Source organism: Taudactylus pleione, unplaced genomic scaffold (assembly GCF_031769625.1).
Source record: "Taudactylus pleione unplaced genomic scaffold, aTauple2 ptg000276l, whole genome shotgun sequence".
Classification (NCBI taxonomy): Eukaryota; Metazoa; Chordata; class Amphibia; order Anura; family Myobatrachidae; genus Taudactylus; species Taudactylus pleione.
Genome location: NW_028284678.1, coordinates 13753936 through 13780688, shown reverse-complemented (window position 1 = coordinate 13780688; position 26753 = coordinate 13753936).

Here is a 26753-nt window from a genome sequence, read left to right as displayed (position 1 = left end):
CTTTCTTCGTGTTTTGGATCTGGATTGGTTTTGCCAAAACCACCCTTCCGTGTTTTGGGTTCTGGGTTTTGTGTTTTGGATCTGTATTTTTTTTAAAAAAAGCATAAAAACAGCTAAAATCACAGAATTTGTTGGTTTTTCTGCTCCTATGCTATTATTAACCGCAATAACCTTAATTTCCGCTCATTTCCAGTCTATTCTGAACACCTCACACCTCACAATAGTGTTTTTATGTCCAAACGGTTGCACCGAGGTAGCTGGATGACTATGCTAAGCGACACGAGTGGGCGGCACAAACACGTGACCCATCTAGGCGTGAAACTGCAGTGGCAGACAGGATGGCAGTTTGAAAAACTAGGCCCCAAACTGTACATAATGCAAAGAAAAAAAAGAGGTGCAAGATGGAATTGTCCTTGGGCCCTCCCACCCACCCTTATGTTGTATAAACAGGACATGCACACTTTAACAAACCAATCATTTCAGCGCCAGGGTCTACCACACAACTGTGGCTGAAATGATTGGTTCGTTTGGGCCCCCACAAAACAAGCTGGCAATTAATCTGTCCCTGCACAAACTGGCTCTACGGAGGCAAGATGTCATCCTCATCCTCCTCATCCACCGATTCCTCACCCTCTTCAGTGTGTACATCCTCATCCTCACAGAGTATTAATTCGTCCCCGCTGGAACCACAGGTCCCTCTGTACGTTTTGGAGGCTGGTCTACCTGGAAGAGTTGATAATTCATTTTATGAACATCATCTTCTCCACATTTTGTGGAAGCAACCTCCTACGCCTTTCGCTGACAAGGTTCCCGGCTGCACTAAACACTCTTTCGGAGTACACACTGGAGGGGGGGCAACTCAGGTAAAATAGAGCCAGTTTGTACAGGGACCTCCAAATTGCTTCTTTTTCCTGCCAGTACAGGTACGGACTGTCTGACATGCCTACTTGGATGCTGTCACCGATGTAATCCTTTAACAGACAGACGCACGCTTGTCGCTGCTGCTTTGAGGATGCAAGTGCGGCTACAGCCCACACAATTCACAAAGACAGAAAAAAAAAGAAGAATATTTTTATTGTTTGTGGAGCGCACTTTGAGGGTTACACCACCCTTTAACAGACAGACGCACGCTTGTCGCTGCTGCTTTGAGGATACAAGTGCGGCTACAGCCCACACAATTCACAAAGACAGAAAAAAGAAGAAGAATATTTTTATTGTTTGTGTAGCACACTTTGAGGGTGTCACCACCCTTTAACAGACAGACGCACGCTTGTCGCTGCTGCTTTGAGGACAGTATCATATGCAGTGACAGTAGACTTGTCAGAAATTGTTGGCACGTCCTTCAGTCCGGACCAGATGTCCAAACCAGCCCTTGACTTATGACACAGGCGCACGCTTGGCGCTGCTACTATGTTGATGCACGTGCGGCTACATCGCACACAAGTCACAAACACATTAAAAAAATAGTTTTTTATTTTTTGGAGCACTTTGAGAGTTACACCACCCTTTAACAGACAGACGCACGCTTGTCGCTGCTGCTTTGAGGATGCAAGTGCGGCTACAGCCCACACAATTCACAAAGACAGAAAAAAGAAGAACAATATTTTTATTATTTGTGTAGCACACTTTGAGGGTGTCACCACCCTTTAACAGACAGACGCACGCTTGTCGCTGCTGCTTTAAGGATGCAGGTGCGGCTACAGCCCACACATTTCACAAAGACAGAAAAAAAAAGAACAATATTTTTATTGTTTGTGTAGCACACTTTGAGGGTGTCACCACCCTTTAACAGACAGACGCACGCTTGTCGCTGCTGCTTTGAGGATGCAAGTGCAGCTACAGCCCACACAATTCACAAAGACAGAAAAAAAAGAACAATATTTTTATTGTTTGTGTAGCACACTTTGAGGGTGTCACCATCCTTTAACAGACAGTCGCACGCTTGTCGCTGCTGCTTTAAGGATGCAGGTGCGGCTACAGCCCACACATTTCACAAAGACAGAAAAAAAAAGAACAATATTTTTATTGTTTGTGTAGCACACTTTGAGGGTGTCACCACCCTTTAACAGACAGACGCACGCTTGTCGCTGCTGCTTTAAGGATGCAGGTGCGGCTACAGCCCACACATTTCACAAAGACAGAAAAAAAAGAACAATATTTTTATTGTTTGTGGAGCACACTTTGAGGGTGTCACCACCCTTTAACAGACAGACGCATGCTTGTCACTGCTGCTTTAAGGATGCAGGTGCGGCTACAGCCCACACATTTCACAATGACCGAAAAAAAAGAACAATATTTTTATTGTTTGTGTAGCACACTTTGAGGGTGTCACCACCCTTTAACAGACAGACGCACGCTTGTCGCTGCTGCTTTGAGGATGCAGGTGGAATCTAGATGGGATTTGGAACCGGGGACACACTACCTCCATCAATTGTCTAAATCCCACTGCACTAATGGCGGATACCGGACGCACGTCTAACACCAACATAGCAGTCAAGGCCTCAGTTATACGTTTTGCTTCAGGATGACTGCTGTCGTACTTCATCCTCATCGCTAGGGACTGTTGGAGGGTCAATTGTTTAGTAAAAGTAGTGATGTTCCTACTTCCTCTCTGGGATGATGAACAACTTCCAGCAGCAGCAACAGCACTAAGAGGAAGTGGTTCTTGATCTTTCCCTATTTTATTTTTATCGGAGAAAGTTTGGTCCTCCATTTATGTTATATTGATATATACGTGCGGCTAAAGCGCACACAAACACAGAAAATATTTTTTTATTTTTGCTGGAGAGTAGTGCAATTTGTGGGTTACACCACCCTTTAAGAAATGAGCCAGCCGGCTCTTTACTTATGGGACACAGGCACACGCCTGGCGCTGCTCCTTTGTTGATGCACGTGTAGCCACAGTGCACACAATTCACAAACACAGAAAATTATTTTTTTTTTGGTTTGGACTGGAGTGTACTTTGGGGGTTACAGCACCCTTTAACGGTCAAGCCAGCCAGCCCTTTACTTATGACACAGGCGCACGCTTGTCACTACTTTGTTGATGCACGTGCGGCTACTGCGCACACAATTCACAAACACAGAAAATATATATTTTTTTTGTTTGGACTGAAGTGTACTTTGGGGGTTACAGCACCCTTAACGGTCAAGCCAGCCGGCCCTTTACTTATGACACAGGCGCACGCTTGGCACTACTTTGTTGATGCACATGCGGCTACTGCGCACACAATTCACAAACACAGAAAATAATTTTTTTTTTGGTTTGGACTGGAGTGTTCTTTGGGGGTTACAGCACCCTTTAACGGTCAAGCCAGCCGGCCCTTTACTTATGACACAGGCGCACGCTTGGCACTACTTTGTTGATGCACGTGCGGCTACTGCGCACACAATTCACAAACACAGAAAATATATATTTTTTTGGTTTAGACTGGAGTGTACTTTGGGGGTTACAGCACCCTTTAACGGCCAAGCCAGCCTGCCCTTTACTTATGACACAGGCGCACGCTTGGCACTACTTTGTTGATGCACGTGCGGCTACTGCGCACACAATTCACAAACACAGAAAATAATTTTTTTTTTGGTTTGGACTGGAGTGTTCTTTGGGGGTTACAGCACCCTTTAACGGCCAAGCCAGCCTGCCCTTTACTTATGACACAGGCGCACGCTTGGCACTACTTTGTTGATGCACGTGCGGCTACTGCGCACACAATTCACAAACACAGAAAATATATATTTTTTTGGTTTGGACTGGAGTGTACTTTGGGGGTTACAGCACCCTTTAACGGTCAAGCCAGCCGGCCCTTTACTTATGACACAGGCGCACGCTTGGCACTACTTTGTTGATGCACGTGCGGCTACTGCGCACACAATTCACAAACACAGAAAATATATATTTTTTTGGTTTAGACTGGAGTGTACTTTGGGGGTTACAGCACCCTTTAACGGTCAAGCCAGCCGGCCCTTTACTTATGACACAGGCGCACGCTTGGCACTACTTTGTTGATGCACGTGCGGCTACTGCGCACACAATTCACAAACACAGAAAATAATTTTTTTTTTGGTTTGGACTGGAGTGTACTTTGGGGGTTACAGCACCCTTTTAACGGTCAAGCCAGCCGGCCCTTTACTTATGACACAGGCGCACGCTTGGCACTACTTTGTTGATGCACGTGCGGCTACTGCGCACACAATTCACAAACACAAAAAAAATATTATTTTTTTAGCACTTGGGGGGAGCACCCCTGATGGACAGAGCACCCCGTGGACAACACTATAGCACCCCTTTAGGACTGGGACACTGCACAGGACTTTGGAGTGGACACAGCCCCTATGGACAACTGACTGCACAACACAGTCCAGCCAGCCCCTATGGACTTTGAAGTAGTGGACACAGCCCCTATTAACAACAGCAGCACAGCACAACACACCCAGCCCCTATGGACTTTGAAGTAGTGGACAACAGCAGCACTACAGTACACTACACTACACAGCCCAGCCAGCCCTAACTCCCACCCTCCCTCTTCACTGTCCACAGCCGAGTGAGAAAATGGCGCCGACGCGGGTACCTTATATAGGATCCAAAACCCGCGAGACTCGGAAGGTGGGAAGATGACGTTTTGCCTCGATTTCAGAATCCGAGTCAGGCGGGAAAAGTCGAGCCTGACTCGGATCGGACTCGGATCGGGGGGGCTCGGGGGGGTTCGGATTTCAGAAATCCGAACCCGCTCACCCCTAAATAAAATACAGTGTGTGTATATTATAATAGCGTTTATTATGGAATCCCGGGGGTCAGGACCCAGCCAATCATAATACCGTCAGCGACACCCCGACAGTCAGAATCCCGACACCAACAGGTAAGTACTGTAGTGCTAACCCTCTCTCCCCGGTGCCTGAAACCTAACCTCCCCCTCCCCGCACCCTACACTAACCCTCCCCCCTTTAGTGCGTAACCCCCCCCTTAGTGCCTAACCCTAACCCTCCCCCTTCCCCAGATACTTACCTTCGAGATATGGAGCCGGGATCCCGACGCTGTCGGGTCTCTGGCGCTGGTATTTTGACCGTCGGCATCTCGCACGCCGGAATGCTGACTGCCTCCCTTATTATATAGTGTGTGTATAGTGTGTGTATAATAAAATACAGTGTGTGTATAGTGTGTGTATATTATAATATAGTGTGTGTATAGTGTGTGTATAGTAAGATACACACCTCCCGGCCCCTCTGCAGTCATGGCTCCTCCCCATGTGTCCCGATCACTTTTGACAGCATTGATTGGCTAGCCCAGCGGCACCCCCCCTCCCTACCCGGCGGCAGGGCTATCATAACACCAGTGCAGGCCACTGGGCAAAGCAATGCACTGGGGCCCCTATTAAACAATCCTCTGCTGGGGATGGGATGCTATTGGTGGAGGTTGTGCAGGGGAAGGGGGGAGAAGTTGGCTATTGGCAGAAAAACAGAAGTAATTTACAGGAAAAAAACACAAGTCACAGTCTGAACATGTACAGTACAACAAATTTCCTATGCAGTGCCCCCAGTAGTGCCCCCTATGCAGTGCCCCCAGTAGTAATCCCCCCTATGCATTGCCCCCAGTAGTAGTCACCCCCTTACAGTGTCCCCAGTAGCGGCCACCCTCCCCATACAATGCCCCCAGTAGCTGCCTCCCCTATACTGTGCCCCTAGCAGTGCCTTCCCCTATACAATGCCCCCAGTAGCGCCTACCATCCCCATACAGTGCCCCCAGTAGCGGCCCCCATATAGTGCCCCCAGTAGCACCCCCCTGTGTTCTGCAAGTGCCCGTGCCCCCCCCCACCCACACACACACAAAAAAATGCAACTTACCTGATCACTGCCGACGACCGCCGCTGTGCACTCCTCCAGGCCCGCTCTCGCTCTGCACTATGAGATGGGAGAGACGTCGTGACGACTATCCCATCACCTGCTGCGGTGGGAGGCGGAAGGTGGAGCTCATGAGTGAGCTCCAGCCAGCTCCCTCCGTGGACGACACAGCAGCCAATGAGAGTCTGTCTGACTCTTATTGGCTGCCATAACAAACACACAGCCGCTGCTGGCAGCTGTGTGTTTGTAAACTGTGTAGGGCAGACCGCTCTCACTGCGGTCTGCCCTACACTTGGGGCCCGGGGGACACTAGCAGGGGTGCAGCGACGGCTATGGGCCCCTGTGTATGAACAACCATCATCTGCAAATATATCAGTTGATCTGCAGATATATCTGTTTCATACATGCCTACTTTCCCGGGAATCGCTCAAGGCTCCTGATTTTTCGGGTAACCCCTTGCACCCCCGGAAGAGTAGGCATATCTCCCGCATCCCGCCCACTTCCTAGTGAAGTGAGCAGGATGGGGAGATTTTACCAGGAATTTTCAAGTCCGTAGGAAAGGGGCGGGGCTAAATTACGGAAATCGTGTCATTTAGCCTCACCATTTCCTTACGGACCCGCGAATCGCAGAGGTTTCCTGTAAAGGGGATGGGGCCTAATGCCGTCTATCATATGGCCCTGCCCCCCCGAAGAGGAGAGCAGCAGGTCCCCTCTTGCTGCTTCCGGAAATCTTCAGAGGAATGTCGGCAAGTATGATCTGTTCGGTGTGTGCCCAGCTTGAGATAGAGCAAGTACTGTAAGAGGGGCAGGCACATAGATTTTTTGCATGTTGGGTAAATACTGGCTGCTTTTGCATGTAGCCCACAACTGCTGGAAAGCTTTATTTTTACACTGCAATTTAGAGGTCAGTTTGGACACACCCCTACCAAATCTAAATCTCTCTGCACATGTTAAATCTCCCCCACCTGCAGTGCAGCATGGGTTTAGCAAGGTGCACAGGGCCTGATTTAGAGCCGGACGCTCTGACAGAGCACTCGCTCTGAATCAGGGCCGGCCTTCTGTTTTTTTTAGAGCGGCCTTCTGGCCCACAGCTATAGCGAGCGGCCAGGAAGATGGTCGCGATGGTCAAGACCATCGCGACCATCAGGCTAGCGACGAGACCCTTGTGGTAGGGTCTCGTTGCCGCAAGCCCTAGAGTGCTTTTATATTTTCTAATTTTATCTTTTTTCCTCCTCCCGGGGGGGCTGCTGCTGCAGTGGTGTCAGTGGGGCCGGCCCCAGACAGTAGGCGTTCCCATGGGAACGCCTCCGTCTGGGCAGCCATGCCCCCGGCCCGCCCACCAAAGGGGGCGTGCTATCACTCAACATCGACAGCACGTCCCCATTGGTACGAGACCCAGATCGACGGTTTGCCCGTCGCTACCGGGTCTCGTGCATGCTCATGACGGAGACGGCTCCGTCGTGCACATGCGCACTGGGCCACCATCGACCCGCTTGCGAGCGCATAGCGCTCGCGTGCGGGTCTGAACCAGGCCCACAGTTCCTAGCTTTCTTTTACTCTATCCCCAAATGTGAATCAGGCCCCAACAAGTCTGCTGTCATGGCCACAATACTGCGGAGACCTCTGGAAATTGTAGTACTCTTTCACATTTGATCTGCAATTTATTAGTATTATATAATTATTGAAATATATGCTTGAAATAAATAATATATATTTTTAAATACATTATTATTGTTCATTTAGATGGAGATGTAAAAAAGCAGTAGTGGAACATATTAGAAACCTGCAGGGAAACCACAGGTAAAGTACAGGAGATTTGACATCATATTGTGCAGAAGGCAAAATAACAAGTTTCCTAAACAGCATGTACGAGGCATAACAGAAGCCAGCGCAGGTTACTGAGATGGGGGAGGACAGTCTGGGAGTAATTGGTCACAGCATTGAAAGAAAGTGAAGGTTTTGTTGTGACCTTAATATAAATGTGTAGACTGCGGCTACAGAACACTATAAATCCACTTGAAACTTCAATTTCAACTCCATCTGTATTGCAGGTTTAAAAGACTGACTTTACCATCTGAGGGGCGGATTAAATTAGAGGCGAAAAGACGCCGCCGTCGAAATGCATTTGCCACTGTAATCTTTTCGCCTGTGTGGACGCAAAGTTTTCGCGTACCTTTACAATGCACGCACCCACTTTTCGCCCTATTCATTTCCAAAACAGGCGAAAACGCTTATGTGCGAATGCAAAGAATGGCGAAACTAGCGAAAAGGACAGCTTATTTAGGGGAAATCAGTCTGTACCCCATAAAAAGCCTAACTGACCCTGGAAATCAATATAGAAGTGTATTAATAGTCCTAATAAAAGTATTTAGGGATCTTAAATTGAGTCAAAGGGCTGTTATATGCATACATGTGGAAAAAATTTTCTAAAGAAATTTCTTTTGTGAAAAATAATTGCTGTAGTTAATTTGGGGGTACATGTAAATGGGTGCTAGTATATTTTTTGATCTCTAAAGTGCCTTTTAAACAACTTAAAAAAAAAGACACCTGCTGCAGCCTCCTGCAATCCTAAAACACCTGTCCCATCCATACAGCACCCCCAAAATACCAGACCCAGTACTTTATACCCATTTTCAAACACTTTTTACATTTTCGCCCCAAAAATGACAAATTACTTGACTTTTTTACGGGGAATTAAGATTTTTTTTAAAAATGTTTCCTAATTAGTCATTAGGGTTTTTCAACCACTGTGCCGTGGCACACTAGTTGTCAAGAGTGCAGCGGCGGTCAGCTCAGCGCACTAATTCTGTAGTGTGTTTTATTCCTGTGGAGGCCAATGTAGTGTTATCTACTCATGAGGATGCCAATGTAGTGTGTTTTATTCCTGAGGAGGCCAATGTAGTGTGATTTACTCATGAGGAGGCCAATGTAGTGTGTTTTATTCCTGTGGAGGCCAATGTAGTGTGTTTTATTCCTGAGGAGGCCAATGTAGTGTGTTTTATTCCTGTGGAGGCCAATGTAGTGTGTTTTATTCCTGAAGAGGCCAATGTGGGGTGTTTTATTCCTGAGGAGGCCAATGTAGTGTGATTTACTCATGAGGAGGCCAATATAGTGTGTTTTATTCCTGAGGAGGCCAATGTAGTGTGTTTTATTCCTGTGGAGGCCAATGTAGTGTGTTTTATTCCAGAGGAGGCCAATGTAGTGTGATTTACTCATGAGGAGGCCAATATAGTGTGTTTTATTCCTGAGGAGGCCAATGTAGTGTGTTTTATTCCTGTGGAGGCCAATGTAGTGTGTTTTATTCCTGTGGAGGCCAATGTAGTGTGTTTTATTCCTGAGGAGGCCAATGTAGTGTGATTTACTCATGAGGAAGCCAGTATAGTGTGTTTTATTCCTGTGGAGGCCAATGTAATGTGTTTTATTCCTGTGGAGGCAATGTAGTGTGTTTTCCTCCTGTGGAGGCCAATATAGTGTGTTTTATTCCTCTGGAGGCCAATATAGTGTGTTTTATTCCTGTGGAGGCCAATGAAGTGTGTATTATTCCTGTGGAGGCAAATGTAGTGTGTATTATTCCTGTGGAGTCCAATGTAGTGTGTTTTATTCCTGAGGAGGCCAATATAGTGTGTTTTATTCCTGTGGAGGCCTATGCAGTGTGTTTTATTCCTGTGGAGGCCAATATAGTGTGTTTAATTCCTGTGGAGTCCAATGTAGTGTGTTTTATTCTTGTGGAGGACAATGTAGTGTGTTGTATTCCTGTGGAGGACAATGTAGTGTGTTTTATTCCTGTGGAGGCCAATGTAGTGTGTTTTATTCCTGTGGAGGCCATTGTAGTGTATTTTATTCCTGTGAAGGAAATGTAGTGTGTTTTATTCCTGTGAAGGCGAATGTAGTGTGTTTTATTCCTGTGAAGGCGAATGTAGTGTGTATTATTCCTGTGGAGGCAAATGTAGTGTGTATTATTCCTGTGGAGGCCAATGTAGTGAGTTTTATTCCTGTGGAGGCCAATGTAGTGTGTTTTATTCCTGAGGAGGCCAATGTAGTGTGTTTTATTCCTGTGGAGGCCAATGTAGTGTGTTTTATTCCTGAAGAGGCCAATGTGGGGTGTTTTATTCCTCTGGAGGCCAATATAGTGTGTTTTATTCCTGTGGAGGCCAATGTAAATGTAGTGTGTGTTATTAATGTGGATGCCAATGTAGTGTGTGTGTTTTATTCCTGTGGAGGCCAATATAGTGTGTTTTATTCCTGTGGAGGCCAATGTACTGTGTTTTATTCTTGTGGAGGCAATGTAGTGTGTTTTATTCCTGTGGAGGCCAATATAGTGTGTTTTATTCCTCTGGAGGCCAATATAGTGTGTTTTATTCCTGTGGAGGCCAATGTAGTGTGTTTTATTCCTGTGGAGGACAATCTAGTGTGTTTTATTCCTGTGGAGGCCAATGTAGTGTGTTTTATTCCTGTGGAGGCAATGTAGTGTGTTTTACTCCTGTGGAGGCCAATATAGTGTGTTTTATTCCTCTGGAGGCCAATATAGTGTGTTTTATTCCTCTGGAGGCCAATATAGTGTGTTTTATTCCTGTGGAGGCCAATGTAGTGTGTATTATTCCTGTGGAGGCAAATGTAGTGTGTATTATTCCTGTGGAGTCCAATGTAGTGTGTTTTATTCCTGAGGAGGCCAATGTAGTGTGTTTTACTCCTGTGGAGGCCAATGTAGTGTGTTTTATTCCTGTGGAGGCCAATATAGTGTGTTTTATTCCTGAAGAGGCCAATGTAGTGTGTTTTATTCCTGTGGAGGCCAATGTAGTGTGTTTTATTCCTCTGGAGGCCAATATAGTGTGTTTTATTCCTGTGGAGGCCAATGAAGTGTGTATTATTCCTGTGGAGGCAAATGTAGTGTGTATTATTCCTGTGGAGTCCAATGTAGTGTGTTTTATTCCTGAGGAGGCCAATATAGTGTGTTTTATTCCTGTGGAGGCCTATGCAGTGTGTTTTATTCCTGTGGAGGCCAATATAGTGTGTTTAATTCCTGTGGAGTCCAATGTAGTGTGTTTTATTCTTGTGGAGGACAATGTAGTGTGTTTTATTCCTGTGGAGGCCAATGTAGTGTGTTTTATTCCTCTGGAGGACAATGTAGTGTGTTTTATTCCTGTGGAGGCCAATGTAGTGTGTTTTATTCCTGTGGAGGCCAATGTAGTGTGTTTTATTCCTGTGGAGGCCAATATAGTGTGTTTTATTCCTGTGGAGGCCAATGTAGTGTGTTTTATTCTTGTGGAGGCCAATGTAGTGTGTTTTATTCCTGTGGAGGCCAATGTAGTGTGTTTTATTCCTGTGGAGGCCAATGTAGTGTGTTTTATTCCTGTGGAGGCCAATGTAGTGTGTTTTATTCCTGTGGAGGCCAATGTATTGTGTTTTATTCCTGTGGAGGCCAATGTAGTGTGTTTTATTCCTGTGGAGGCCAATGTAGTGTGTTTTATTCCTGTGGAGGCCAATATAGTGTGTTTTATTCCTGTGGAGGCCAATGTAGTGTGTTTTATTCCTGTGGAGGCCAATATAGTGTGTTTTATTCCTGTGGAGGCCAATGTAGTGTGTTTTATTCCTGTAGAGGCCAATGTAGTGTGTTTTATTCCTGTGGAGGACAATGTAGTGTGTTTTATTCCTGTGGAGGCCAATGTAGTGTGTTTAATTCCTGTGGAGGCCAATGTAGTGTGTTTTATTCCTGTGTTGGGGGGGTTGGGAGGACCGCTGCTCTGCATAGCAAGAAATTAATAGATGTCTGGCATCTATTCATTGGAGAGAAAGGGACAGCATTTCCGGAGCGTTGGGCATGCCCCTTTTCTGGGTGCGCATCAAATGACGCACGCAAAGATTCCTTCTTCACTTTCAAGAATGTTGAGAGGTATGGAGATTAGGTGTGCAATTTTATACTAGTGCACCAGGAACACAAGAAAATCTGGAGGTAAAGGGCTCTATAAATAAATATTTATTCATGGCCAGTGGTACTTATCATATAGCTCCTGCAAAATGAAATAACAGCGCCGTCCTAATGTGAGATGAGGAATGTAAAATAATGCGATTGTGGGCCCTCGGATTGCGTCTCCGAGCAGCGCTCCACTGGTGATGGATGATGTATGCATCGTCATCCATTGTGCTGGGAGAGGCCGGGGGCTGCCCCCAGCGTGGCAAGAATGGGGTGTTACATCTGGTCACTCCCCCAAAACATCACACATCAGAGGGCGTGGCACAAGGTTATGCCCCCTTTGGCGAGCACAAAGATTCCCTAAATGCCGCATTGGGTGCCACCACCCACAGTAACACCACTGCTTTCCAGCATGAGGGCAATCTGAGCTAAAATTAGTAACTCCACCAGGTACAAGGGATTCCTGTCTGTGGGCATACTTGTAAGCACCCGGCAGCGGGGATAATGAGGAATGCTGTACAGTGCTGTGATTGGCTGCTGTACACTAAGAGGACAGAGGGAAACAATGGGAGCGGGGAGGAAACAGGAAGAAGTGAAGTGTAAGGTTGACGTGTAAGCCTGAACAGTGGTGTCACAAGGTGGTTACAGGGGGTCCGGGCCGCACCCGGGTGTCACCCTCCAAGGGGTGACACCAAAGTGCCGACTCCTCCTCAGTGATAGGAGCCAGGTGCTGCACTATAGCATTACATGCAGCACTTGGCTCCTGATAAAGTGAAGGAGCCGGCACATTAAAACAGACTTGCCCCTGGGGGCAGCCCGCTTCTCCCGGACCTCCGGAGTGACTAACATGGATGTTCAGGCAGCGAGGCCACGCCCCCTGTCCAGCAAGACCATGCACTACATCACTTCCCACCCTACCCACATCGGGTGTCACCTCAGTGAGGTACGCCACTGAGCCTGAGTCCACTTTAAACCCCGCGGTGGAGCTATGAGTGAACCCCATTTAAGAAATAAGTGATTGACTCTTGCAGGTGATCTTTTCCCTAGTGATTAGGGAGCCTATTGTGTGTGTGAGGTGTAGAGTTTAGTGTTATTAGGGATTGACAAACTGCATCATTCATCTTGTCTTAGATAATTTCCTTAACTCCCTCCATATGATGAATTTTTGTTTTGTTGTTTTGCTGTTGTTTGTTTTTGTGAATAGAGTATTTCTATATAAGCTTGGTGCACTCTCCTCACAAATGATGATGTACTGTATTAGGCCTTTATGGTCCCGACTGGAAAATTGGACTCCGCACGCCCGGGCGTGCTTTTGTGGATTTGGGGAGAGTTGAACACCAATGATTGAGTTGTTGTATGCAAGTTATTGTCTTGTTTGTTTTTGTTCTTTTTGTCCTCCATTTATACTAATATTTCAATAATTCAATTTGATATAAAAAATAAACGTTATAAACTTAAACACCAACTCCAGTTGTCATGAGTCATTATTTATGTAATGAAGGTTTTATTTGTTACATATTTATTAAAGGGAGCCGGACAACACACTTCAACCATTAGGGAGTTTAAAGGCTCTTCTCTGTTTATCTGCTGCAACAAGACTTTTGACGCCGTCCTGAGATGGAGTTATCACTTTTCCAAAGAGTTCAGTATGCAGAACTTGCGGATGTTCTATTAACTGAGTTCCAGGAGGGGAATAAGAGTTGATTACTGTGGGGGACGGGACAGAGTATGACTCAAATATTACCAGGAGGACAAATCCCCCCAAAAATTATAACCTCATAGTTGTAATCATTGGAACTATGATGTGCAATTCCTTTTTTGGTTTGCACGCATCTTTATGTACAGAGATTGCATTCATGTATAAATGGGCATCCCTGACTGTGACCGGACGGCCTTTCGCCTAGGCCGTCCCTGGTCACGGGTTAGCGCTTTTAGACTCCCACTCACCGTCAGTGACCGCCTGTCACTGACTCTGCCCACTGCGCCGTGGGCGTGTAACGATGCTGCCACCACCAAACTCTACCATCAGCGTTTGGAACTGCTTTTTAGGTACCCTCAGGCTCCTGCCTAGGCACCTGGAACCACTTCTGCTGCATATGCGTTTGACTAACTGTGGACACACCTCCTGTTTGGTGTCGGCTGAATCCTCCTGATCCCTCACAATGGACCAGGTCTGCACGGTAGCTTGGCAGAGGGCTCGAACTTGGAGACACGGAGCTCTTACCCAGAACAGCAGGAGAACGGAATAGCGTTTTGGCGCAATTCTGTTGGTCGCAGGATTGAGTCAATTGAAGTAAAGGCAAACAGTGTTTATTTGCTCAATGTCTTAAAGAAAACCCTCCCTTCTGCCTGAAGGGGAATATCACACAGAAATCAAACAGCAATTCTCCACAAAGGATTTCCAAAGATGTACCACATACAGGAATCTTATCAGCAGCTCTTCTCCTCAAAGAAGTTACAGGGTTGTACCACATACAGGGCTCACAGTCCCTCTTTTTATGTCATTCTTACACACAACATCACAGGGGGGCAAATCCCCCCTGTGTTCCTTCTAGTCAATCATTCTAGCTCAGAAAACATAAATTAACAACATATTACATTTCAAAGGAGTCTCTCAATATCCTCCTTCCTAATCCACCATCCAAACTTTATACACAAACTGATTTATCATACATTATACTGTCTCCTAAAATGTTGATATAACCTTTCACAGGAAATAGTAAATGACATTCATCAATCAGTTTGGCATTTCCAACCTTAACACATTCAGCTTTTAGAAGTGGCATCCAAAAGGATCTTCTTAAAAACAAATTGTCTTTTCAAAAGGAAGTTCTGTATCTGAAGGGTTTGGCTATATGATACCATTCACACCTTCACACAGTAACCTTCCAGCCAGAGTTCACTGACCACAACAGGTCTTCCTATTCATCAGACCTCCTGCTAGTTTCTGCAGACACAGAGGCTGGTCATGTCATATCCAGGCATATATTCAAGAAGTGCATTTTCTCTACAAAATATACATTTAAACCATATAGTGCATAGCCTATTAAACATACGTTGCTTCATGCACTAATGCATTGCAGATCAGCTGCAGTGCATTACAGCAATACATATATACTTTAATACAGTTTATTATAAACCATGTGCAGTGTGCTTTTACACTGTCCTTTTAAAAATGGCGCAATGGCATGAGGGTTAATCCCCTCAATGTCTTGACAGCCATTTTAATCACGTATGGTCGGCCTCCGGCCACACTGACACTTTGCAAAACCATGTCACTCTTTCCCAACTGTCCTGATTTTAGTGGGACATTTCCACTTTTTTGGCACTGTCCTGCCTGTGAGCGGCAGTGTCCAACTGTGGGGGAGGGGGGCTGAGAGAGATGCTGTGCATGTGCGGCTACACTGCGCATCTTTCTCCTGTGATGTCCTGCATGGATGGACATGGCCCCGAGAACTCCACACTGTCTGAAGCCACAGGACTCCCAAATTCCACTGTATCACCACCGCATAGCATATCAACCACCAGCAGGAGCTACTGTATGCAACAGGTGCTCTTAGTGCATACTGTACCTGGTGCACTACAACAACCAGCTTGCCCTACATGCATGATATGTGGGTGACTTTACATATGTCTTATGAAGACAAATGCCTAATGAGACAAATTAATTTGAGGCATACTTTATATGTTACAAAGCTTAGTGCATGCAAGAACATGAAGGAATATATATATACTGTATAGACAAAGTGTTGCTTAATACTCAGCAATTGAATTCAGTAGACATCATAATAAACGAGGACGTTACAATGGCAATGCTGCAAAACCTTACACCACAGAACGTCTTCTTAGTAGTAGCTTTAGAGTCTAGTGCAGTGGTTCCCAATCTGGCGCTGTCACTGGGGTACCGCAGCGGCCGGTGGCCTAAAGAGGCCGGCTAGTGTATTAAATACTTACATTATTTTGACCCAACTACTTAAAAACAGGCCTGCTCTGTAATTATTTTGGCTTAGGCGTGCCTTGAAATAATTATGGAGACCCTAGGGGTGCCTCAAACTGAGAAAGTTTGGGAACCACTAGTCTAGTGTTACAGAGTTATCACAAAGACTGTATGAGCCAAGCTACTGCATTTCAGGAGTGCATACCTGTAGAAACTAATTAATTCTGTTTTCCTGTCAAAGAACATAAAGCCTAACAAGCCAAAGTATAGGTGTTTCAAATGTCATAAGTTGGGACAAAAAGCCTCAGAGCGCAGAGTGCAAAGGGTACAGCATGACATAAGCATGACATAAGCATATGACATATCACATAAGCATGACAGCAGGAGTGAGTCAGCATTGAATGTAGCAGACAGCCACCATGAGAACTGCTGGTACATGGACTCAGAAGCTACAAGACACTTTAGCTGCAACAAGAGTTGTTTTGAATCAGCGAATATCAGGAAAATAGAAGATACAGTCCTAAATGCCACAAAAGTTCTGACAATTACTTTACTCTTAAGAATTAAAGGCCGACACAAACTTCTAGATGGCATGACATCAAGGGATGTAAATAAATAATCCTCAAAGACCAGAAGGTAAAATGTGTGTGAAAGGCAAGCAAGCACATTGCACCTTAGGGCACCATTGGAATTAGTGCATACTGATGTATATGGACCAATGGAAGTGGAATCCATGAGTGTGAATCGATACTTTATGACTATCATACATGATGCTACTAGGATGGCGCATGTTTACTTCCTGAGAAATACAAGTGAACTAACAGGCAAGATCAAAGAAGTCCTGAAAATAAGTTTTAAGATCCACAATGGCAGAGAATATGCAACCAAAGATCTAGTCACCTATTTCAAAAGAAAAGGAACTCTTTCCTATACACCAGAGCAAAAGCATCAATGAACTCTTTCCTATACACCAGAGCAAAAGCATCAATGAACTCTTTCCTATACACCAGAGCAAAACAACGTGAGTGAAAGAGCAAATAGAACAATAGCTGCAAGAGCTCAAACTATGTTAAATTATGCAGAATTAAACAATATAATTCAAACCGCTCTTTACCTCAAGAATCAGGCACCTAGAGTGGCAGTCAAAGACAAAACACTATTGGAGGAGTGGTCCAGTTAAAACCAATGTATCAACAGTTTACATATATTTGGATGTATTTGCTCGCAAGCGGGTCAATGGCCCCCACTGCGCATGCACATGCCGGAGCCGGCTCCGGCGTGCGCATGTGCGAGCCCCAGCGAGTGACGACGGCTCTGTCGCTCCTGGGCTCACTACAAGACGGGGCGGCTGTCGATTTTGATTGACAGCTCGCCCCGTTTTGTAGGTGGGGAGGGGGTGTGGCTGTGCAAACGGAGGCATTCCTGAAGGAACGCCTGCTGTTTGGGGGCGGCCCTGCTGACATCACCAGTGATGTCAGTAGTGAGCTTCCGGCTCTATTAGAGCTCACTGGGGCTTGTGGCAGACGAGACCCTACCACAAGGGTCTCGTCACAAGCCCGATGACCATCGCGACCATCACCTGGCCGCTCGCAATAGCTGTGGGTGGTCACACACAGCTTAGCGAGCGGCTAGAAGGCCAGACAAAAAAAAAAAACGCCCTTCAGACCTGCGAGCTGCCTCTGGCAGCGAGCGGGTCTGAATCAGAGCCAGAGTACATGATTATTACTGAAACAACCATAGACGTGTTATGGCTGAAAGAGATTATGGGTCTATGTGCTAAGCCTTGGAGAGAGATAAAGTACCAACCAATCAGCTCCTAACTGTCATTTTTCAAACACAGGGAGAGATGTATCACTCGGCGATACGGGGGATTAGTGGTATCAGTGTACGTTATGTGTGCTGATACTGTCTCTCCCCCATGGATTAATGTGGCATTGGGTGGTAAATGACTGGGGTGCCACTGTCATTATCAACGCTACTATCTACAAGATCAGCTCCTAACTGTTATGTTACAGGCTGTGTTTGAAAAATGACAGTTAGAAGCTGATCGTTTGGTACTTTATCTCTCTCCTCTTTTTCTCTCTTACCAAGGCTTAGTACATCTGCTTCATTTTTGAGTTAGATATTTTTAGTTTTGAGACATTCTATATGATAAGGGAGTTACAATAGGCTTGTCTTCCATTATAGGGCATTATGGTAGGTCCAAGCATCAGGGCTGGCTCCAGGTGGAGCTGCGCCCTGTGCCAGTAATGGTTGGCGCCCCCTCTCCCGTGTGCGACCAAAAGGGCATGGCCTAATTACCATAGACCATGTTCCTATATCCCTATATGACATCATTTGAGGCGTGCCTGTATTGCCCGCCTCCCGTTTTAAGTCATGCATGGGGTGAGCCCAGCACCATACCTCCCAACATGACCCTCTCCAGGAGGGACACAATGCTCTGGTCCTGGGCTTCCCTGGTAAGAGGCGGGGCTGCAGCACAGTTCAAAATTCAAATAGGGGAGCCACACCAACTGTCATTTCACACACTGCCAAACATCACTGGCTGGGACTCACTAGCAGTTGGTGTGACTCCCCTATTTGAATGTTGCAGCCCCACCCCTGGAGTCTCCACCAATCATATATTACCAGGGAAGTCCAGGACCAGAGCATTGTGTCCCTTCTGGAGAGGGTCATGTTGGGAGGTATGCAGCACTCCGTCAGCAGCTGAGCTGCCCCTAGCCATCTCCCTGGACTGAATGGATGCTGTGCGCCTGAATGCAGCATCCATTCAGCTTCATCGGCACCGCTGCACTCTGCTTAGCCCAATCTTCCGACCAGCCCCCCCCGACGCTTCGGCCCCTGGCTAAAACAGCGGGACAGTGCCAGATAAACGAGACTGTCCCACTGAAATCGGGACTGGTAGAACTCCCCCAAGAGCTGGGCCTTCCAAGCATATTACTATCAGATACCATTCCATTAGAGAGCTGGTAGATAACACCTCAGTCAATGTATGTCATGTAACTACTGAAAACAATGTAGCAGAAATGTTAACTTAAAGTCCAATATCTCATGCCTTAAATGTTTTCTTTACTAAAGTGAGAGTTTTTAGAAGTGGAGATGTTGACCATAGCAACCAATCAGATTCTACTTAACATTTAATTAGCACCTTCTAGGAGATAATAGCTAGAATCTGATTGGTTGCTATGGGCAACATCTCCACTTCTAAAAACTCTCACTTTAGTAAATTTACCCCTAAAAGAACACATTTTAATGTCAATGTATTTTTACTATTTTATCCTGCTACGTTGCATAACACCTTTGTTTTCTGGTTACAGGTGAGACGTCAAAATTGTGTGATGTTCATGGTGAAATTCATGTAACCAGAGACAGTCTTGAGTGAGTGGGGTGCTAGAGACTAACTGATTGGTTGCTATAGGCAACTACTACAACTGTTCCCTTTAGAAAGCTTGATATCTCTCGAATGCCATTATCAAAAATTACTAATACGATATCTATACAAGTATGATATCTGCTATAAAGTTATCAGATCTTCTACAACCTGTGAGGATAATGCTCTATTTTTGGTTATGAGTTTTTATTGCAAGTAAAGCGAAGTGCATGGTGTACCCGGGGTGCAGATTGCCTGATCCGTTTTACTTGTGTAATGAGTTCTATTAATTGGGTCTGTGATCCCGAACGTGTAAATAGCTGCCGTAAAAATGATTGTTTTATAATTGCTGTTTATTTTTTTGCTTATACAGTGTGATAGAAATGATGTTCCTTTATAAATATAAGACATGTATTTGTTATTACAATGCAGCCCTGGTTGTAAGATAAGTTTGATCATCATAAACCAGTTTACCGCCGTATTGAATTATTATTATTATAATTATTATGATGAAATACTCCTTGAAAATATGTAGAGAAGTGGTTTGACGTGGTTTGACAGGGCCTGGCACGGAGCCGGACGTTGCAGCATCCTTATGTGTCTTATGCTGGTCTTGCGTATGAGACTTTATGCTAATACTGCTACAGAACCCTTCCCTGGTCTACAGCCATACATTTGAATGAGACGCCCACTTTGAGCATCTTTAGATGCCGAAACACCGTTTGGTGCTTCTTTAGACGGTGTTTCGGCATGAGCGGTCTATGTACTAATCCTTGGTGAGCGATAAAGTGGACAGAGATAAAGTACCAACCAATCAGCTCTTAACTATCATTTTTTCAACACATCCTGTAAAATGGCAGTTAGGAGCTGATTGGATGGTACTTTACCTCCATCCACTTTACTTCTCACCAAGACATAGGCCGGGATGTGCTAAAGGGAAAATGCCGTAAAAACCATGAAAACGGAGTGTTTACCGCATTTCCATATGTACTAAGGCCCGGACGCACTTTTATCGGTGCATAGGGTAACGCCAGAAAAACCTGACGTTACCCTATAGAAGCCTATGGGCACCTTGCTCCCGCCGGTTCGCCGTTTCTCGCCGCCCCACCATCGCCCAGCGCTAGCCCCCACTCACCTGCTGTCCAGGGCTGCCAGCCTGCGCTCCTCCTGGGTCCTCCCTCTCCTCCTCCTAAGCTTCTTCCGGGTGCAGGGAGGAGGAGGAGGAGCCTGGGGCTTCCTGCACAGGTGACCAGCAGGAAGCTCCCAAGGCTCGGAGGGGGCGGGGTCCCACGGAGACCCCGTCACCCGGTGTCGGGCACTTCACAAAGGGCAGCTCTTATCGATAGAACTGTCCATCGCGATACTAATCGCATATTGTCAGGGTTCAGCCTAGGATCGGCCTCTCTCACTTCCTTGCCGGCTTCCCCTGACTTCCTTGCGATCAGACGTCTGGTGCAGTGATGGATGTGGGCTGAGTATTCTGCCTTAGGTGCTTTTTGCGAGCTTCCATGGTCGGCTGTGTGTGCTGGGGATCAGAGTTCCCATAATGGGTGCCGCCATGACAGTTCCTCTCATGTGACAGTACTCCTAACCTATGGTAGCATGATTTCAGTCAGCTGATGCTGTGCTCCAGTAATCTGCTACCCCTGGGTATAAATCCGCCTCCAGAACTCCAGGAAGACGCTGTTCAACTTCGTTATTCCAAGTGCCTGTGTTACTCCCACTGTTGCTCTCTGATAAATCCTTCAGCATGTTGCTTCAGCCTGCTCACAGTTTCCCAGTTTCCATTATTAGCTTCCATGCTAAACCTTACTCTGAGACTTTAGCTTTCTCATAGTACTTCAGTGTTTCATGTCCCTTCCCTGTGTGTCTTTGTATATGTGCTGCTAATTTTATTGCAGCTTTCCTGTGGCTATTACCCTGTATCACTGAAGTCTCAGATTACCTGCTGGTCTTAATTAGCTCACAGCTGGTCCTCCCAGCACATGTCTGTGTCAGTTTGCTCTGTGTCTTGTCAGTGCAAATCTGCACTTGCAGTTAGTACTCTCCCAGTGTATGCCTATCTTCTCTATATGTCTTGTCTGTGCAATCTGCACCTGCATATATAATTATCCCCAGTATTTTGCCTTTGCCCAGTACCAGCATTTCTAGCTCTCCCAGTATTTGGCCTTTGTCCAGTACCACATTTCTAGCATTCCAATATATTCCTTGAGTTCACTCTACTCTTGTATGTGCAATCCCCAGTATATGTTTGTGTTTTCCTGCATATTTATCAAACTCCAGTTCCTGCCTGTGTCCACATCTCCCTGAGCTGCTGAGCTAGTCAGCTCCTGGATTTCTTAGTGATTCTTAGTTCATTCTCAGTAATCTCATGCAAGCCGGTGATCAGGATTTCTAATTGTGTTCCAGTGTATCTCCAGTGTTCTAGCAATAACTTAACGTAATATAGTTTCCGGTCTTCTGCCTTTCCCAGGTACCTGTCCAGAGGGCCGCGACCTGCTCACTTGGTGCAGCGGAAAACCAAATCTCAATTGGAGGGGTCACTTGGAGAAAACCACCAAGGTTTGTCTAGACCTCTGGGCAGGTCTAGCCAAACCTGGGTTCGGCCGCAAATAGGAGACCTAGCCACAGTCACTCCGATAGTCACCTGAACCCCCCGGCTCACCGTCCTCCACAGAGGATCACTTTCACCGGATTGTGACAGTTTGAACAGCCTAATATGCAAGCCGCTGGGTTCCAGGTTGAAGCAGGTTTTCAGGATTTACTCTTTCGTGTGTCTGCACAGGAGACAGCTTTGCAATCCGTCAGACAGCAGCTGCAAGAACTCTAGTCAAATGACGGTTATTCATTCAGTTCTAGCTGCTTTGTCCCCCGACACATCGCAAGTTCCACCAGTGAATTCTCCACAGTTTTGTTCCGAAGTTTCAATTACCCCTACAGATGAAAAATCTTCTGTGCAAGCTAGTGAACCTCTCAAGTGTCCTCTGGTTCCCCAATTTCCTGATATTCGTGACCCTGAACCTTTCAAGAGTTTCTACTGGCTTCTAGAACAACTACAAAATCTCCGTCCCAAAATTTTTCAAGTTATTTCCAAGCTTTCTAGTGCTACTCCTGACTTGACTAACAGCTTTTCCAAGCAAACTAAAGTGATGCATCAAAGTTATATGTGCCCTAAACTTACTGAGGTTGAACGTCAGCGATGCCGGGAACTGCATCTGTGTTTATATTGCGGTTATGACGATCACTTTCTTAAGGACTGTACTCTGCACCCACTGAGAAGTGGTGACAAGTGTGTGACTCCTAATGTCTGCGTTTTCAGTTCTCCCCATCATCCATCATTGATTCCCGTTTCTTCAGTTACCGATAAGGAGGTGATGTCCACTAAGCAAAAGAAAGTTCAAGTTTTCGATTGGGGCCCTGCTACAAGATGCTTCAACCCTCATCTAAGAAATATTGGGAGGATATTTCAACCTTCTATAGTCAGGGACACTACTCATTCCACTTCTACTGGTCACGGCCCGGACTCCATTTCCATCAGTCCCAGCCCGGATTCTGCCTGTTCCGGTCCCAGTCCGGATTCTGCTTTTCCCAATATGGGACTCCAGTCTGTAGCCCCAGGAGGGGTCTCAAGTCTCGCACCCCAGCAGGGGGTCTCAAGTCTCGCACCCCAGCAGGGGGTCTCAAGTCTCGCACCCCAAGAGGGGGTCTCAAGTTCCACGCCCCAGAAGGGGGCCTTCGTTTCAAGTTTCATGCCCCAGGAGGGGGTTTCAAATCTCTCACCCCAGAAGGAGGTTACAAGTGTTGTACCCCAAGAGGGGGCTTTCACTTCAAGTTTCACGCCCCAGGGAGGGGTCTTCGTTTCGAGTTTCATGCCCCAGGAGGGGGCCTTCATTTCGAGTTACACGCCTCAAGAGGAGGCCTTCATTTCGAGTTTCACGCCCCAGGAGAGGGCCTTCGTTTCGAGTTTCATGCCTCAAGGGGAGGCCTTCATTTCGAGTGTTATGCCCCAGGAGCGGACCGTAATTTCAAGTGTTACTCCCCAAGAAAGGGTCTCAAATTCCATACCTCAAGAGGGGGTTCTGAGCCACTCACCCCAGGAGGAAGTCTGTGTTCTTGCATCCCAAAAGGGGGTTTCATATTGCGTACCCCGAAAGGAAAAGCCAAGTCAGCTTCCCCAGAAGGGGGTTTTAGGTCCCATACTCCAACAGGGAGTGTCAAGTTCTGTACTCCAGGAGGGGGCCTTGAGTCTCTCACCCCAAAAGAAGGTTTCAAATCTTGTTTCCCAGGAAGGGGCCTCAAATGCTATCCCCCAGGAGGGTGTTTCTAGTGTTATACCCCAAGAAAGGATTTCAAGTGTCACGCCCCAAGAGGAAATCCTCATTTCAAGTTCTTTACCCCAGGAGGGGGTTTCAAGCCTCTTACCCAGAGAGAGGGTTCCTAGTGTCCTTCCCCTAGAGGGGACTTCAAGTGTCTCACCCCAGGATGGGGTTCCCAGTGTAATACCCCAGGAGGGGATTTCCAGTGTTTCGTTTCAAGAGAAAGTTCTTGTTTCAAGTTCTTCACCCCAGGACAAGGATCCAAGTATCCTACCCCAGAATGGGGTTTCCAGTGTTATACCCCAGGAGGGGATTTCAAGTGTTATGTTTCAAGAGAAAGTCCTTATTTCAAGTTCTTCACCCCAGGAGGGGGTTTCAAGCCTCGCACCCCAAGAGGGAGTTTCAGTTTCCTCACCCCAGGAGGGGATTTCAAGTGTCTCATCCCAGGATGGGGTTCCCAGTGTTGTGCCCCAAGGGGGAATTTCAAGTGTTATTCTCCAAGATGGGACCTCAAGTGTCTCACCCCAGGATGGGGTTCCAAGTGTTATACCTCAAGATGGGATTTCCAGTGTTATACCCCAGGAGGGGATTTCAAGTGCCTCACCCCAAGATGGGATTCCCAGTGTTAAACCCCAGGAGGGGATTTCAAGTGCCTCATCCCAAGATGGGGTTCCCAGTGTTATACCCCAGGAGAGGAATTCAAGTGCCTCATCCCAAGATGGGGTTCCCAGTGTTATACCCCAGGAGGGGAATTCAAGTGTCTTACCCCAGGATGGGGTTCCCAGTGTAATGCCCCAAGATTGGGTTTGTGGTGCTATTCCCCTGGAGGGGACTTCAAGTGTCTCACCCCAGGATGGGATTCCTAGTGCCTTCCCCCAGAGGGGGATTTCGAGTATTACATTTCCGAAGAAGAGTTCAAGTGTCTTACCCCAGGAGGGGGTCTCAAGTCTTGTACCCCAAGAACAAGGGTTTCCAAGTGTTACTCCCCAAGATGGGGGGTCAAGCATCATACCTCCAGAAGAGGTTTCTAGTTATGTACCCTGGCAGGGGGTATCAAGTTTCATAGTCCAGGGGAAAGTCTCAAGTTTTACATCTCAAAAAGGGATTTCAAAATCTGTATCCCAAGGAAAGATCTCCGGTTCTTTACTCAAGGAAGAATCTTCTAGTGTTGTGTCAAAGTCAAATGTTTTAGTGCCCCATCAGTTAAGAGGTTCACAAAATGACGCTACCACAATATCTATGGGTATCCCTCAGGATCCATCTGATGTTTCTATGCCCATTCTTTTTGATGGAGATATAACTCAGTATTATGCCTTGGTGGATCATTTCATCGCTATTATGAAATCCTCGCCATGGTCTAAAATCAAGCCTACTAATGTAGTAAAATTTATAATTTCATCTTTCCGAGGTAAAGCTTGGGACTGGGTTGAGCCTATTTATGATTCAAAGGATCCGATGCTGTCAGATTTAGTAGCCTTTACTGCTGCAGTCATTAAAGAATTTGGTCCAACTTATCCTTACAGTTCTCTCGAGGATACTCATCTCAACAAAGTCTCCAGTTCTGGGGTACCACCCTCTGCTATTAAGCTCAGATGCATTTCTTTGAGTCCTTCTCAAAAAGATCCAGTACAAAAACAACCTGTCCAGAAGGATAAGACTCAAGGAGGCATAAGGATGATGAATTATAACACAGATTCTGACTATGATCCTGAGTACGATGAAAAAACTATTTCGGTAGTTCCCATGAAAGACATTTTGCAACTGAAATCTTCTTCTTCTTCAAGTGGTTTGAAAAAGTCTCGGAAAAAGAAGAAGAACCGATGACTTCCTGGTGACCAACCTTTCTTGGACCAAGTTGACTATATCGTCCAATTATTAGTCTCAGAATCCATCTGGTATTGGGAACCTTGTTCTTCTAAATTTTCCAGTTCTTATTGTATCTTCAATCAAGATTTTCAAGTTTCCTGTGTTTTTCAAATATATTTTTTGTGTCTTTCTGAGGAGTTCCAGTTGAGCCTTTATGGGTGTTCGGTGCCCACCCTAAAAGGAGGGGGTACTGTCAGGGTTCAGCCTAGGATCAGCCTCTCTCACCTCCTTGCCGGCTTCCCCTGACTTCCTTGCGGTCAGACGTCTGGTGCAGTGATGGATGTGGGCTGAGTATTCTGCCTTAGGTGCTTTTTGCGAGCTTCCATGGTCAGCTGTGTGTGCTGGGGATCGAAGTTCCCATCATGGGCGCTGCCATGACAGTTCCTCTCATGTGACAGTACTCCTAACCTATGGTAGCATGATTTCAGTCAGCTGATGCTGTGCTCCAGTAATGTGCTACCCCTGGGTATAAATCCACCTCCAGAACTCCAGGAAGCTGCTGTTCAACTTCGTTATTCCAAGTGCCTGTGTTACTCCCACTGTTGCTCTCTGCTAAATCCTTCAGCATGTTGCTTCAGCCTGCTCACAGTTTCCCAGTTTCCTGTTCCTCTCATGTGACAGTACTCCTAACCTATGGTAGCATGCTCTCTGATAAATCCTTCAGCGTGTTGCTTCAGCCTGCTCACAGTTTCCCAGTTTCCTGTATTAGCTTCCATGCTAAACCTTACTCTGAGACTTTAGCTTTCTCACAGTACTTCAGTGTTTCATGTCCCTTCCCTGTGTGTCTTTGTATATGTTCTGCTAATTTTATTGCAGCTTTCCTGTGGCTATTACCCTGTATCACTGAAATGTCAGATTACCTGCTGGTATTAATTAGCTCACAGCTGGTCCTCCCAGCACATGTCTGTGTCAGTCTGCTCCGTGTCTTGTCAGTGCAAATCTGCACTTGCAGTTAGCACTCTCCCAGTGTATGCCTATCTTCTCTATATGTCTTGTCTGTGCAATCTGCACCTGCATATATAATTATTCCCAGTATTTTGCCTTTGCCCAGTACCAGCATTTCTAGCTCTCCCAGTATTTGGCCTTTGTCCAGTACCACATTTCTAGCATTCCCAATATATTCCTTGAGTCCACTCTACTCTTGTATGTGCAATCCCCAGTATATGTTTGTGTTTTCCTGCATATTTAGCAAACTCCAGTACCTGCCTGTGTCCACATCTCCCTGAGCTGTTGAGCTATTCAGCTCCTGGATTTCTTAGTGATTCTTAGTTCATTCTCAGTAATCTCATGCAAGCTGGTGATCAGGATTTCTAATTGTGTTCCAGTGTATCTCCAGTGCTCTAGCAATAACTTAACGTAATATAGTTTCCGGTCTTCTGCCTTTCCCAGGTACCTGTCCAGAGGGCCGCGACCTGCTCACTTGGTGCAGCGGAAAACCAAATCCCAATTGGAGGGGTCACTGGAGAAAACCACCAAGTGAGTTAGACTCCGCGCCTCTGGGCAGGTCTAGCCAAACCT